The following is a 13,679-nucleotide window of genomic DNA, read 5'->3' as shown; positions in this document are numbered from 1 at the left end:
CATGCTGATTTTCAACAGTCGATCTGCAATCATGAAATATAAGCTTTTGCTTGGAGGCCTCAAAGGTACTGATCTAATTTTCTTTTTTAGAATTATTCACAGATCGTATGATATGCTTTGTACAAATCAACTATGCTGTTAGATCAAAATTGATTAAAAAGTGACTATCTCAATTTCAGGACATATAGAAGAGGAAGGAGAAGAAGCTCATGTTTCAAATGCAGAGAGGCAACAACTGTTCTTTATTTTCACCTCTATTAATTATACATATTTTTATAATGTATATATTTATATTTTCCGATAAAAATACATAGACATATAGCGATATATAGGGAGATACATACATATAAGTTGATACGTACAAGTTTATAAGTAAATGAGATGTTTTTCCAATTAATACTTCTAAGAACTGAATGGAAAAAAAACGTAAAGTTTAGATAAGTCCCACTGAGCTTTGTACTTAGATCCCTGTTTTCAGAGTCCAGATTGACAAGCATAACACCATCAACCCACCTGTACCAGGTTGAGCTTTCCATTTTGGCAGAAGAGATTGCATTCACGGGGGAATCTTATCTTTTATTGCAAAATCTTATCTCACATAAAAAGTACTGTTCAACAGAGTCATAGCGTTACTTGAGTCCTTTGTGCAACATCCTTCCCTAACATAGTTCAATAGGCAAAAGTTGAACAGAATAGAAAAGTTATGTAATTCTGTTTGTCTTTGACTGTAGAAAATAAAAAATTTGAAATGTCCACATTGCTGCAGCAATTTGCTCCCCTGTCACATGGGAGGTTCCATGGTGTAATGGTTAGCACTTTGGACTTTGAATCCAAGGATCCGAGTTCAAATCTCGGTGGGACCACTTTCATGACTTATGACCAAATCTTTTTCTGTCAAGTGTATTCATAAATATCATAAATCTAACACGGGTAGAGTGAAACATTAATTTATTGATTGTATTTTTAAAGTCTATTTGATGTGAGCAAATGATAGAACTTTTAGAAAACCTGGAAATAAAATGGCTCAAAATAATGAGACATTTTGTGAGCTGACTCTGTTTTCTCAACTCATCACAAGAGGCTGATGCAAGATATTACTTGTTTAAATCTTACTGTTATTGATAAGGGGAACAAGGAACTTTTTTAATTGGAAAGCCTTCATTAAAAGAAAACTTGAGGAATCAAATTGTGTATTTTGGGGACAGAAGAGATGAACTTTTAAATAACAATCTTGAAATTAAGACACACAGATATTTACACTCTGTTTTTCTAAAGTAGATCCATAACCACAAAGTAGAATCTTTCGAAAGACATGTCAAATGTATTAATCTGAATTCCTCTTTCAAAGAAATTCACAATTAAATGCACTGTGTAAGTTAAGAATGTTGTCAGATAAGAAATCAGCAAAATTAACTATCTTATTACTGATCATAAAGATGAGAAAGGAAAAGAACCTCTTGCTTAAATTGTGGATGGGAAAGAACAGTTTTTAGTTTTCAGCTTCAGTACTTATGTTTATGAATTTTTCATTTCTTTATATTGTATTATCGCTATCTAGATGGATATAGCCATCTGTACATAGATACATACTTATACGTTGATAAGTTTCAGTATAAAACTTTGACGTTATGTTTTTCCAAGTCCAAATTCTAAGAAATTAGTGAAATATTAAATCTCATAATTCAAGCAGGTCCCACCGAGATTTGAACTCGGATCGCTGGATTCAGAGTCCAGAGTGATAACCATTACACCATGGAACCCTGCCATACATGAGGGATTTTTCCATTGAGACAAAAGAGAGCGCATCAGTGCAGGGGCTTTTCTTACATTGATGAAAAGATAACTCAGTTGAATGCTCATAGTGTAAAGAGCTACAATGTGATTTGATTCTTTTCAGCTACATTCTCCATAACAGTGTTAAATGTGCAAACGTTTATCAGGACATGCAATTTACAAAATAATGATCATATTTGACTGAAGAATATTAAAACATTCTACATTTCCAAACTACTACATCCATTTCTCTGTCTCTCACATGGGTGGCTCCAAAGAGCAACGGTTGGCACTTTGGACTTTGCATGCAAAGGTACCAGTCCAATTCTTTGAGGTACTATTTTACTAATCTCAACCTTTTATATTTCTGTCATCTTTTGTTATTGATAGCTCCAATCCAATACCAGTAGGTTGAACGAGACAAATGTTGACTCCTTTCAAAATGTCCAACAGCTTGAACAAGTTACAGAAATACGAACTTTATAATACTTTTACATCAGATTCCTACACAAAATAGTGCGACATTACAAAATCCTATCCTGTTTTTCTCAAATGCATTTCAGAGGGCTGATTCCCAGCATTCCTTTTTGAAGATTTCTACACTATTGATAAGGCGAATATAGCACATTTTGAAAGAGATGTGTTCTTAAATCAAACCTAGAGAACCACAATGACGGTATCATTCAGATAGTACAAATGTTTTTTGTATATTAGTATGGAAATTGTGAAATAAAACATTTCTCATGCTGATTTTCAACAGTCGATCTGCAATCATGAAATATAAGCTTTTGCTTGGAGGCCTCAAAGGTACTGATCTAATTTTCTTTTTTAGAATTATTCACAGATCGTATGATATGCTTTGTACAAATCAACTATGCTGTTAGATCAAAATTGATTAAAAAGTGACTATCTCAATTTCAGGACATATAGAAGAGGAAGGAGAAGAAGCTCATGTTTCAAATGCGGAGAGGCAACAACTGTTCTTTATTTTCACCTCTATTAATTATACATATTTTTATAATGTATATATTTATATTTTCCGATAAAAATACATAGACATATAGCGATATATAGGGAGATACATACATATAAGTTGATACGTACAAGTTTATAAGTAAATGAGATGTTTTTCCAATTAATACTTCTAAGAACTGAATGGAAAAAAAATCGTAAAGTTTAGATAAGTCCCACTGAGCTTTGTACTTAGATCCCTGTTTTCAGAGTCCAGATTGACAAGCATAACACCATCAACCCACCTGTACCAGGTTGAGCTTTCCATTTTGGCAGAAGAGATTGCATTCACGGGGGAATCTTATCTTTTATTGCAAAATCTTATCTCACATAAAAAGTACTGTTCAACAGAGTCATAGCGTTACTTGAGTCCTTTGTGCAACATCCTTCCCTAACATAGTTCAATAGGCAAAAGTTGAATAGAATAGAAAAGTTATGTAATTCTGTTTGTCTTTGACTGTAGAAAATAAAAAATTTGAAATGTCCACATTGCTGCAGCAATTTGCTCCCCTGTCACATGGGAGGTTCCATGGTGTAATGGTTAGCACTTTGGACTTTGAATCCAAGGATCCGAGTTCAAATCTCGGTGGGACCACTTTCATGACTTATGACCAAATCTTTTTCTGTCAAGTGTATTCATAAATATCATAAATCTAACACGGGTAGAGTGAAACATTAATTTATTGATTGTATTTTTAAAGTCTATTTGATGTGAGCAAATGATAGAACTTTTAGAAAACCTGGAAATAAAATGGCTCAAAATAATGAGACATTTTGTGAGCTGACTCTGTTTTCTCAACTCATCACAAGAGGCTGATGCAAGATATTACTTGTTTAAATCTTACTGTTATTGATAAGGGGAACAAGGAACTTTTTAAATTGGAAAGCCTTCATTAAAAGAAAACTTGAGGAATCAAATTGTGTATTTTGGGGACAGAAGAGATGAACTTTTAAATAACAATCTTGAAATTAAGACACACAGATATTTACACTCTGTTTTTCTAAAGTAGATCCATAACCACAAAGTAGAATCTTTCGAAAGACATGTCAAATGTATTAATCTGAATTCCTCTTTCAAAGAAATTCACAATTAAATGCACTGTGTAAGTTAAGAATGTTGTCAGATAAGAAATCAGCAAAATTAACTATCTTATTACTGATCATAAAGATGAGAAAGGAAAAGAACCTCTTGCTTAAATTGTGGATGGGAAAGAACAGTTTTTAGTTTTCAGCTTCAGTACTTATGTTTATGAATTTTTCATTTCTTTATATTGTATTATCGCTATCTAGATGGATATAGCCATCTGTACATAGATACATACTTATACGTTGATAAGTTTCAGTATAAAACTTTGACGTTATGTTTTTCCAAGTCCAAATTCTAAGAAATTAGTGAAATATTAAATCTCATAATTCAAGCAGGTCCCACCGAGATTTGAACTCGGATCGCTGGATTCAGAGTCCAGAGTGATAACCATTACACCATGGAACCCTGCCATACATGAGGGATTTTTCCATTGAGACAAAAGAGAGCGCATCAGTGCAGGGGCTTTTCTTACATTGATGAAAAGATAACTCAGTTGAATGCTCATAGTGTAAAGAGCTACAATGTGATTTGATTCTTTTCAGCTACATTCTCCATAACAGTGTTAAATGTGCAAACGTTTATCAGGACATGCAATTTACAAAATAATGATCATATTTGACTGAAGAATATTAAAACATTCTACATTTCCAAACTACTACATCCATTTCTCTGTCTCTCACATGGGTGGCTCCAAAGAGCAACGGTTGGCACTTTGGACTTTGCATGCAAAGGTACCAGTCCAATTCTTTGAGGTACTATTTTACTAATCTTAACCTTTTATATTTCTGTCATCTTTTGTTATTGATAGCTCCAATCCAATACCAGTAGGTTGAACGAGACAAATGTTGACTCCTTTCAAAATGTCCAACAGCTTGAACAAGTTACAGAAATACGAACTTTATAATACTTTTACATCAGATTCCTACACAAAATAGTGCGACATTACAAAATCCTATCCTGTTTTTCTCAAATGCATTTCAGAGGGCTGATTCCCAGCATTCCTTTTTGAAGATTTCTACACTATTGATAAGGCGAATATAGCACATTTTGAAAGAGATGTGTTCTTAAATCAAACCTAGAGAACCACAATGACGGTATCATTCAGATAGTACAAATGTTTTTTGTATATTAGTATGGAAATTGTGAAATAAAACATTTCTCATGCTGATTTTCAACAGTCGATCTGCAATCATGAAATATAAGCTTTTGCTTGGAGGCCTCAAAGGTACTGATCTAATTTTCTTTTTTAGAATTATTCACAGATCGTATGATATGCTTTGTACAAATCAACTATGCTGTTAGATCAAAATTGATTAAAAAGTGACTATCTCAATTTCAGGACATATAGAAGAGGAAGGAGAAGAAGCTCATGTTTCAAATGCGGAGAGGCAACAACTGTTCTTTATTTTCACCTCTATTAATTATACATATTTTTATAATGTATATATTTATATTTTCCGATAAAAATACATAGACATATAGCGATATATAGGGAGATACATACATATAAGTTGATACGTACAAGTTTATAAGTAAATGAGATGTTTTTCCAATTAATACTTCTAAGAACTGAATGGAAAAAAAATCGTAAAGTTTAGATAAGTCCCACTGAGCTTTGTACTTAGATCCCTGTTTTCAGAGTCCAGATTGACAAGCATAACACCATCAACCCACCTGTACCAGGTTGAGCTTTCCATTTTGGCAGAAGAGATTGCATTCACGGGGGAATCTTATCTTTTATTGCAAAATCTTATCTCACATAAAAAGTACTGTTCAACAGAGTCATAGCGTTACTTGAGTCCTTTGTGCAACATCCTTCCCTAACATAGTTCAATAGGCAAAAGTTGAATAGAATAGAAAAGTTATGTAATTCTGTTTGTCTTTGACTGTAGAAAATAAAAAATTTGAAATGTCCACATTGCTGCAGCAATTTGCTCCCCTGTCACATGGGAGGTTCCATGGTGTAATGGTTAGCACTTTGGACTTTGAATCCAAGGATCTGAGTTCAAATCTCGGTGGGACCACTTTCATGACTTATGACCAAATCTTTTTCTGTCAAGTGTATTCATAAATATCATAAATCTAACACGGGTAGAGTGAAACATTAATTTATTGATTGTATTTTTAAAGTCTATTTGATGTGAGCAAATGATAGAACTTTTAGAAAACCTGGAAATAAAATGGCTCAAAATAATGAGACATTTTGTGAGCTGACTCTGTTTTCTCAACTCATCACAAGAGGCTGATGCAAGATATTACTTGTTTAAATCTTACTGTTATTGATAAGGGGAACAAGGAACTTTTTTAATTGGAAAGCCTTCATTAAAAGAAAACTTGAGGAATCAAATTGTGTATTTTGGGGACAGAAGAGATGAACTTTTAAATAACAATCTTGAAATTAAGACACACAGATATTTACACTCTGTTTTTCTAAAGTAGATCCATAACCACAAAGTAGAATCTTTCGAAAGACATGTCAAATGTATTAATCTGAATTCCTCTTTCAAAGAAATTCACAATTAAATGCACTGTGTAAGTTAAGAATGTTGTCAGATAAGAAATCAGCAAAATTAACTATCTTATTACTGATCATAAAGATGAGAAAGGAAAAGAACCTCTTGCTTAAATTGTGGATGGGAAAGAACAGTTTTTAGTTTTCAGCTTCAGTACTTATGTTTATGAATTTTTCATTTCTTTATATTGTATTATCGCTATCTAGATGGATATAGCCATCTGTACATAGATACATACTTATACGTTGATAAGTTACAGTATAAAACTTTGACGTTATGTTTTTCCAAGTCCAAATTCTAAGAAATTAGTGAAATATTAAATCTCATAATTCAAGCAGGTCCCACCGAGATTTGAACTCGGATCGCTGGATTCAGAGTCCAGAGTGCTAACCATTACACCATGGAACCCTGCCATACATGAGGGATTTTTCCATTGAGACAAAAGAGAGCGCATCAGTGCAGGGGCTTTTCTTACATTGATGAAAAGATAACTCAGTTGAATGCTCATAGTGTAAAGAGCTACAATGTGATTTGATTCTTTTCAGCTACATTCTCCATAACAGTGTTAAATGTGCAAACGTTTATCAGGACATGCAATTTACAAAATAATGATCATATTTGACTGAAGAATATTAAAACATTCTACATTTCCAAACTACTACATCCATTTCTCTGTCTCTCACATGGGTGGCTCCAAAGAGCAACGGTTGGCACTTTGGACTTTGCATGCAAAGGTACCAGTCCAATTCTTTGAGGTACTATTTTACTAATCTCAACCTTTTATATTTCTGTCATCTTTTGTTATTGATAGCTCCAATCCAATACCAGTAGGTTGAACGAGACAAATGTTGACTCCTTTCAAAATGTCCAACAGCTTGAACAAGTTACAGAAATACGAACTTTATAATACTTTTACATCAGATTCCTACACAAAATAGTGCGACATTACAAAATCCTATCCTGTTTTTCTCAAATGCATTTCAGAGGGCTGATTCCCAGCATTCCTTTTTGAAGATTTCTACACTATTGATAAGGCGAATATAGCACATTTTGAAAGAGATGTGTTCTTAAATCAAACCTAGAGAACCACAATGACGGTATCATTCAGATAGTACAAATGTTTTTTGTATATTAGTATGGAAATTGTGAAATAAAACATTTCTCATGCTGATTTTCAACAGTCGATCTGCAATCATGAAATATAAGCTTTTGCTTGGAGGCCTCAAAGGTACTGATCTAATTTTCTTTTTTAGAATTATTCACAGATCGTATGATATGCTTTGTACAAATCAACTATGCTGTTAGATCAAAATTGATTAAAAAGTGACTATCTCAATTTCAGGACATATAGAAGAGGAAGGAGAAGAAGCTCATGTTTCAAATGCGGAGAGGCAACAACTGTTCTTTATTTTCACCTCTATTAATTATACATATTTTTATAATGTATATATTTATATTTTCCGATAAAAATACATAGACATATAGCGATATATAAGGAGATACATACATATAAGTTGATACGTACAAGTTTATAAGTAAATGAGATGTTTTTCCAATTAATACTTCAAAGAACTGAATGGAAAAAAAAACGTAAAGTTTAGATAAGTCCCACTGAGCTTTGTACTTAGATCCCTGTTTTCAGAGTCCAGATTGACAAGCATAACACCATCAACCCACCTGTACCAGGTTGAGCTTTCCATTTTGGCAGAAGAGATTGCATTCACGGGGGAATCTTATCTTTTATTGCAAAATCTTATCTCACATAAAAAGTACTGTTCAACAGAGTCATAGCGTTACTTGAGTCCTTTGTGCAACATCCTTCCCTAACATAGTTCAATAGGCAAAAGTTGAACAGAATAGAAAAGTTATGTAATTCTGTTTGTCTTTGACTGTAGAAAATAAAAAATTTGAAATGTCCACATTGCTGCAGCAATTTGCTCCCCTGTCACATGGGAGGTTCCATGGTGTAATGGTTAGCACTTTGGACTTTGAATCCAAGGATCCGAGTTCAAATCTCGGTGGGACCACTTTCATGACTTATGACCAAATCTTTTTCTGTCAAGTGTATTCATAAATATCATAAATCTAACACGGGTAGAGTGAAACATTAATTTATTGATTGTATTTTTAAAGTCTATTTGATGTGAGCAAATGATAGAACTTTTAGAAAACCTGGAAATAAAATGGCTCAAAATAATGAGACATTTTGTGAGCTGACTCTGTTTTCTCAACTCATCACAAGAGGCTGATGCAAGATATTACTTGTTTAAATCTTACTGTTATTGATAAGGGGAACAAGGAACTTTTTTAATTGGAAAGCCTTCATTAAAAGAAAACTTGAGGAATCAAATTGTGTATTTTGGGGACAGAAGAGATGAACTTTTAAATAACAATCTTGAAATTAAGACACACAGATATTTACACTCTGTTTTTCTAAAGTAGATCCATAACCACAAAGTAGAATCTTTCGAAAGACATGTCAAATGTATTAATCTGAATTCCTCTTTCAAAGAAATTCACAATTAAATGCACTGTGTAAGTTAAGAATGTTGTCAGATAAGAAATCAGCAAAATTAACTATCTTATTACTGATCATAAAGATGAGAAAGGAAAAGAACCTCTTGCTTAAATTGTGGATGGGAAAGAACAGTTTTTAGTTTTCAGCTTCAGTACTTATGTTTATGAATTTTTCATTTCTTTATATTGTATTATCGCTATCTAGATGGATATAGCCATCTGTACATAGATACATACTTATACGTTGATAAGTTACAGTATAAAACTTTGACGTTATGTTTTTCCAAGTCCAAATTCTAAGAAATTAGTGAAATATTAAATCTCATAATTCAAGCAGGTCCCACCGAGATTTGAACTCGTATCGCTGGATTCAGAGTCCAGAGTGCTAACCATTACACCATGGAACCCTGCCATACATGAGGGATTTTTCCATTGAGACAAAAGAGAGCGCATCAGTGCAGGGGCTTTTCTTACATTGATGAAAAGATAACTCAGTTGAATGCTCATAGTGTAAAGAGCTACAATGTGATTTGATTCTTTTCAGCTACATTCTCCATAACAGTGTTAAATGTGCAAACGTTTATCAGGACATGCAATTTACAAAATAATGATCATATTTGACTGAAGAATATTAAAACATTCTACATTTCCAAACTACTACATCCATTTCTCTGTCTCTCACATGGGTGGCTCCAAAGAGCAACGGTTGGCACTTTGGACTTTGCATGCAAAGGTACCAGTCCAATTCTTTGAGGTACTATTTTACTAATCTCAATCTTTTATATTTCTGTCATCTTTTGTTATTGATAGCTCCAATCCAATACCAGTAGGTTGAACGAGACAAATGTTGACTCCTTTCAAAATGTCCAACAGCTTGAACAAGTTACAGAAATACGAACTTTATAATACTTTTACATCAGATTCCTACACAAAATAGTGCGACATTACAAAATCCTATCCTGTTTTTCTCAAATGCATTTCAGAGGGCTGATTCCCAGCATTCCTTTTTGAAGATTTCTACACTATTGATAAGGCGAATATAGCACATTTTGAAAGAGATGTGTTCTTAAATCAAACCTAGAGAACCACAATGACGGTATCATTCAGATAGTACAAATGTTTTTTGTATATTAGTATGGAAATTGTGAAATAAAACATTTCTCATGCTGATTTTCAACAGTCGATCTGCAATCATGAAATATAAGCTTTTGCTTGGAGGCCTCAAAGGTACTGATCTAATTTTCTTTTTTAGAATTATTCACAGATCGTATGATATGCTTTGTACAAATCAACTATGCTGTTAGATGAAAATTGATTAAAAAGTGACTATCTCAATTTCAGGACATATAGAAGAGGAAGGAGAAGAAGCTCATGTTTCAAATGCGGAGAGGCAACAACTGTTCTTTATTTTCACCTCTATTAATTATACATATTTTTATAATGTATATATTTATATTTTCCGATAAAAATACATAGACATATAGCGATATATAGGGAGATACATACATATAAGTTGATACGTACAAGTTTATAAGTAAATGAGATGTTTTTCCAATTAATACTTCTAAGAACTGAATGGAAAAAAAATCGTAAAGTTTAGATAAGTCCCACTGAGCTTTGTACTTAGATCCCTGTTTTCAGAGTCCAGATTGACAAGCATAACACCATCAACCCACCTGTACCAGGTTGAGCTTTCCATTTTGGCAGAAGAGATTGCATTCACGGGGGAATCTTATCTTTTATTGCAAAATCTTATCTCACATAAAAAGTACTGTTCAACAGAGTCATAGCGTTACTTGAGTCCTTTGTGCAACATCCTTCCCTAACATAGTTCAATAGGCAAAAGTTGAACAGAATAGAAAAGTTATGTAATTCTGTTTGTCTTTGACTGTAGAAAATAAAAAATGTGAAATGTCCACATTGCTGCAGCAATTTGCTCCCCTGTCACATGGGAGGTTCCATGGTGTAATGGTTAGCACTTTGGACTTTGAATCCAAGGATCCGAGTTCAAATCTCGGTGGGACCACTTTCGTGACTTATGACCAAATCTTTTTCTGTCAAGTGTATTCATAAATATCATAAATCTAACACGGGTAGAGTGAAACATTAATTTATTGATTGTATTTTTAAAGTCTATTTGATGTGAGCAAATGATAGAACTTTTAGAAAACCTGGAAATAAAATGGCTCAAAATAATGAGACATTTTGTGAGCTGACTCTGTTTTCTCAACTCATCACAAGAGGCTGATGCAAGATATTACTTGTTTAAATCTTACTGTTATTGATAAGGGGAACAAGGAACTTTTTTAATTGGAAAGCCTTCATTAAAAGAAAACTTGAGGAATCAAATTGTGTATTTTGGGGACAGAAGAGATGAACTTTTAAATAACAATCTTGAAATTAAGACACACAGATATTTACACTCTGTTTTTCTAAAGTAGATCCATAACCACAAAGTAGAATCTTTCGAAAGACATGTCAAATGTATTAATCTGAATTCCTCTTTCAAAGAAATTCACAATTAAATGCACTGTGTAAGTTAAGAATGTTGTCAGATAAGAAATCAGCAAAATTAACTATCTTATTACTGATCATAAAGATGAGAAAGGAAAAGAACCTCTTGCTTAAATTGTGGATGGGAAAGAACAGTTTTTAGTTTTCAGCTTCAGTACTTATGTTTATGAATTTTTCATTTCTTTATATTGTATTATCGCTATCTAGATGGATATAGCCATCTGTACATAGATACATACTTATACGTTGATAAGTTACAGTATAAAACTTTGACGTTATGTTTTTCCAAGTCCAAATTCTAAGAAATTAGTGAAATATTAAATCTCATAATTCAAGCAGGTCCCACCGAGATTTGAACTCGGATCGCTGGATTCAGAGTCCAGAGTGCTAACCATTACACCATGGAACCCTGCCATACATGAGGGATTTTTCCATTGAGACAAAAGAGAGCGCATCAGTGCAGGGGCTTTTCTTACATTGATGAAAAGATAACTCAGTTGAATGCTCATAGTGTAAAGAGCTACAATGTGATTTGATTCTTTTCAGCTACATTCTCCATAACAGTGTTAAATGTGCAAACGTTTATCAGGACATGCAATTTACAAAATAATGATCATATTTGACTGAAGAATATTAAAACATTCTACATTTCCAAACTACTACATCCATTTCTCTGTCTCTCACATGGGTGGCTCCAAAGAGCAACGGTTGGCACTTTGGACTTTGCATGCAAAGGTACCAGTCCAATTCTTTGAGGTACTATTTTACTAATCTCAATCTTTTATATTTCTGTCATCTTTTGTTATTGATAGCTCCAATCCAATACCAGTAGGTTGAACGAGACAAATGTTGACTCCTTTCAAAATGTCCAACAGCTTGAACAAGTTACAGAAATACGAACTTTATAATACTTTTACATCAGATTCCTACACAAAATAGTGCGACATTACAAAATCCTATCCTGTTTTTCTCAAATGCATTTCAGAGGGCTGATTCCCAGCATTCCTTTTTGAAGATTTCTACACTATTGATAAGGCGAATATAGCACATTTTGAAAGAGATGTGTTCTTAAATCAAACCTAGAGAACCACAATGACGGTATCATTCAGATAGTACAAATGTTTTTTGTATATTAGTATGGAAATTGTGAAATAAAACATTTCTCATGCTGATTTTCAACAGTCGATCTGCAATCATGAAATATAAGCTTTTGCTTGGAGGCCTCAAAGGTACTGATCTAATTTTCTTTTTTAGAATTATTCACAGATCGTATGATATGCTTTGTACAAATCAACTATGCTGTTAGATGAAAATTGATTAAAAAGTGACTATCTCAATTTCAGGACATATAGAAGAGGAAGGAGAAGAAGCTCATGTTTCAAATGCGGAGAGGCAACAACTGTTCTTTATTTTCACCTCTATTAATTATACATATTTTTATAATGTATATATTTATATTTTCCGATAAAAATACATAGACATATAGCGATATATAGGGAGATACATACATATAAGTTGATACGTACAAGTTTATAAGTAAATGAGATGTTTTTCCAATTAATACTTCTAAGAACTGAATGGAAAAAAAATCGTAAAGTTTAGATAAGTCCCACTGAGCTTTGTACTTAGATCCCTGTTTTCAGAGTCCAGATTGACAAGCATAACACCATCAACCCACCTGTACCAGGTTGAGCTTTCCATTTTGGCAGAAGAGATTGCATTCACGGGGGAATCTTATCTTTTATTGCAAAATCTTATCTCACATAAAAAGTACTGTTCAACAGAGTCATAGCGTTACTTGAGTCCTTTGTGCAACATCCTTCCCTAACATAGTTCAATAGGCAAAAGTTGAACAGAATAGAAAAGTTATGTAATTCTGTTTGTCTTTGACTGTAGAAAATAAAAAATGTGAAATGTCCACATTGCTGCAGCAATTTGCTCCCCTGTCACATGGGAGGTTCCATGGTGTAATGGTTAGCACTTTGGACTTTGAATCCAAGGATCCGAGTTCAAATCTCGGTGGGACCACTTTCGTGACTTATGACCAAATCTTTTTCTGTCAAGTGTATTCATAAATATATTAAATCTAACACGGGTAGAGTGAAACATTAATTTATTGATTGTATTTTTAAAGTCTATTTGATGTGAGCAAATGATAGAACTTTTAGAAAACATGGAAATAAAATGGCTCAAAATAATGAGACATTTTGTGAGCTGACTCTGTTTTCTCAACTCATCACAAGAAGCTGATGCAAGATATTACT

The 13,679-nt window shown here is 33.3% G+C and overlaps 10 non-coding genes across 10 annotated transcripts; 6 read left to right on the top strand and 4 right to left on the bottom strand.

Annotated features, from left to right (window-relative positions):
- The first annotated feature begins 791 nt into the window (after positions 1-791).
- TRNAQ-UUG (transfer RNA glutamine (anticodon UUG)) lies at positions 792-863 on the top strand. Its single transcript has one exon. It is a non-coding gene; the product is annotated as a tRNA-Gln (tRNA).
- An 825-nt stretch (positions 864-1,688) lies between these two features.
- Positions 1,689-1,760, bottom strand: TRNAQ-CUG (transfer RNA glutamine (anticodon CUG)). The gene has a single exon. It is a non-coding gene; the product is annotated as a tRNA-Gln (tRNA).
- Positions 1,761-3,307: 1,547 nt separating this feature from the next.
- On the top strand, positions 3,308-3,379 carry TRNAQ-UUG (transfer RNA glutamine (anticodon UUG)). The gene has a single exon. It is a non-coding gene; the product is annotated as a tRNA-Gln (tRNA).
- Positions 3,380-4,204: 825 nt separating this feature from the next.
- TRNAQ-CUG (transfer RNA glutamine (anticodon CUG)) lies at positions 4,205-4,276 on the bottom strand. The gene has a single exon. It is a non-coding gene; the product is annotated as a tRNA-Gln (tRNA).
- A 1,547-nt stretch (positions 4,277-5,823) lies between these two features.
- TRNAQ-UUG (transfer RNA glutamine (anticodon UUG)) lies at positions 5,824-5,895 on the top strand. The gene has a single exon. It is a non-coding gene; the product is annotated as a tRNA-Gln (tRNA).
- Positions 5,896-6,720: 825 nt separating this feature from the next.
- On the bottom strand, positions 6,721-6,792 carry TRNAQ-CUG (transfer RNA glutamine (anticodon CUG)). The gene has a single exon. It is a non-coding gene; the product is annotated as a tRNA-Gln (tRNA).
- Positions 6,793-8,339: 1,547 nt separating this feature from the next.
- On the top strand, positions 8,340-8,411 carry TRNAQ-UUG (transfer RNA glutamine (anticodon UUG)). The gene has a single exon. It is a non-coding gene; the product is annotated as a tRNA-Gln (tRNA).
- A 2,444-nt stretch (positions 8,412-10,855) lies between these two features.
- On the top strand, positions 10,856-10,927 carry TRNAQ-UUG (transfer RNA glutamine (anticodon UUG)). The gene has a single exon. It is a non-coding gene; the product is annotated as a tRNA-Gln (tRNA).
- An 825-nt stretch (positions 10,928-11,752) lies between these two features.
- TRNAQ-CUG (transfer RNA glutamine (anticodon CUG)) lies at positions 11,753-11,824 on the bottom strand. Its single transcript has one exon. It is a non-coding gene; the product is annotated as a tRNA-Gln (tRNA).
- Positions 11,825-13,371: 1,547 nt separating this feature from the next.
- Positions 13,372-13,443, top strand: TRNAQ-UUG (transfer RNA glutamine (anticodon UUG)). Its single transcript has one exon. It is a non-coding gene; the product is annotated as a tRNA-Gln (tRNA).
- The last annotated feature ends 236 nt before the right edge of the window (positions 13,444-13,679 follow it).

Source organism: Lissotriton vulgaris, chromosome 4_1, assembly GCF_964263255.1.
Source record: "Lissotriton vulgaris chromosome 4_1, aLisVul1.2, whole genome shotgun sequence".
Classification (NCBI taxonomy): domain Eukaryota; kingdom Metazoa; phylum Chordata; class Amphibia; order Caudata; family Salamandridae; genus Lissotriton; species Lissotriton vulgaris.
This window is presented reverse-complemented; position numbering and strand designations above follow the sequence as displayed.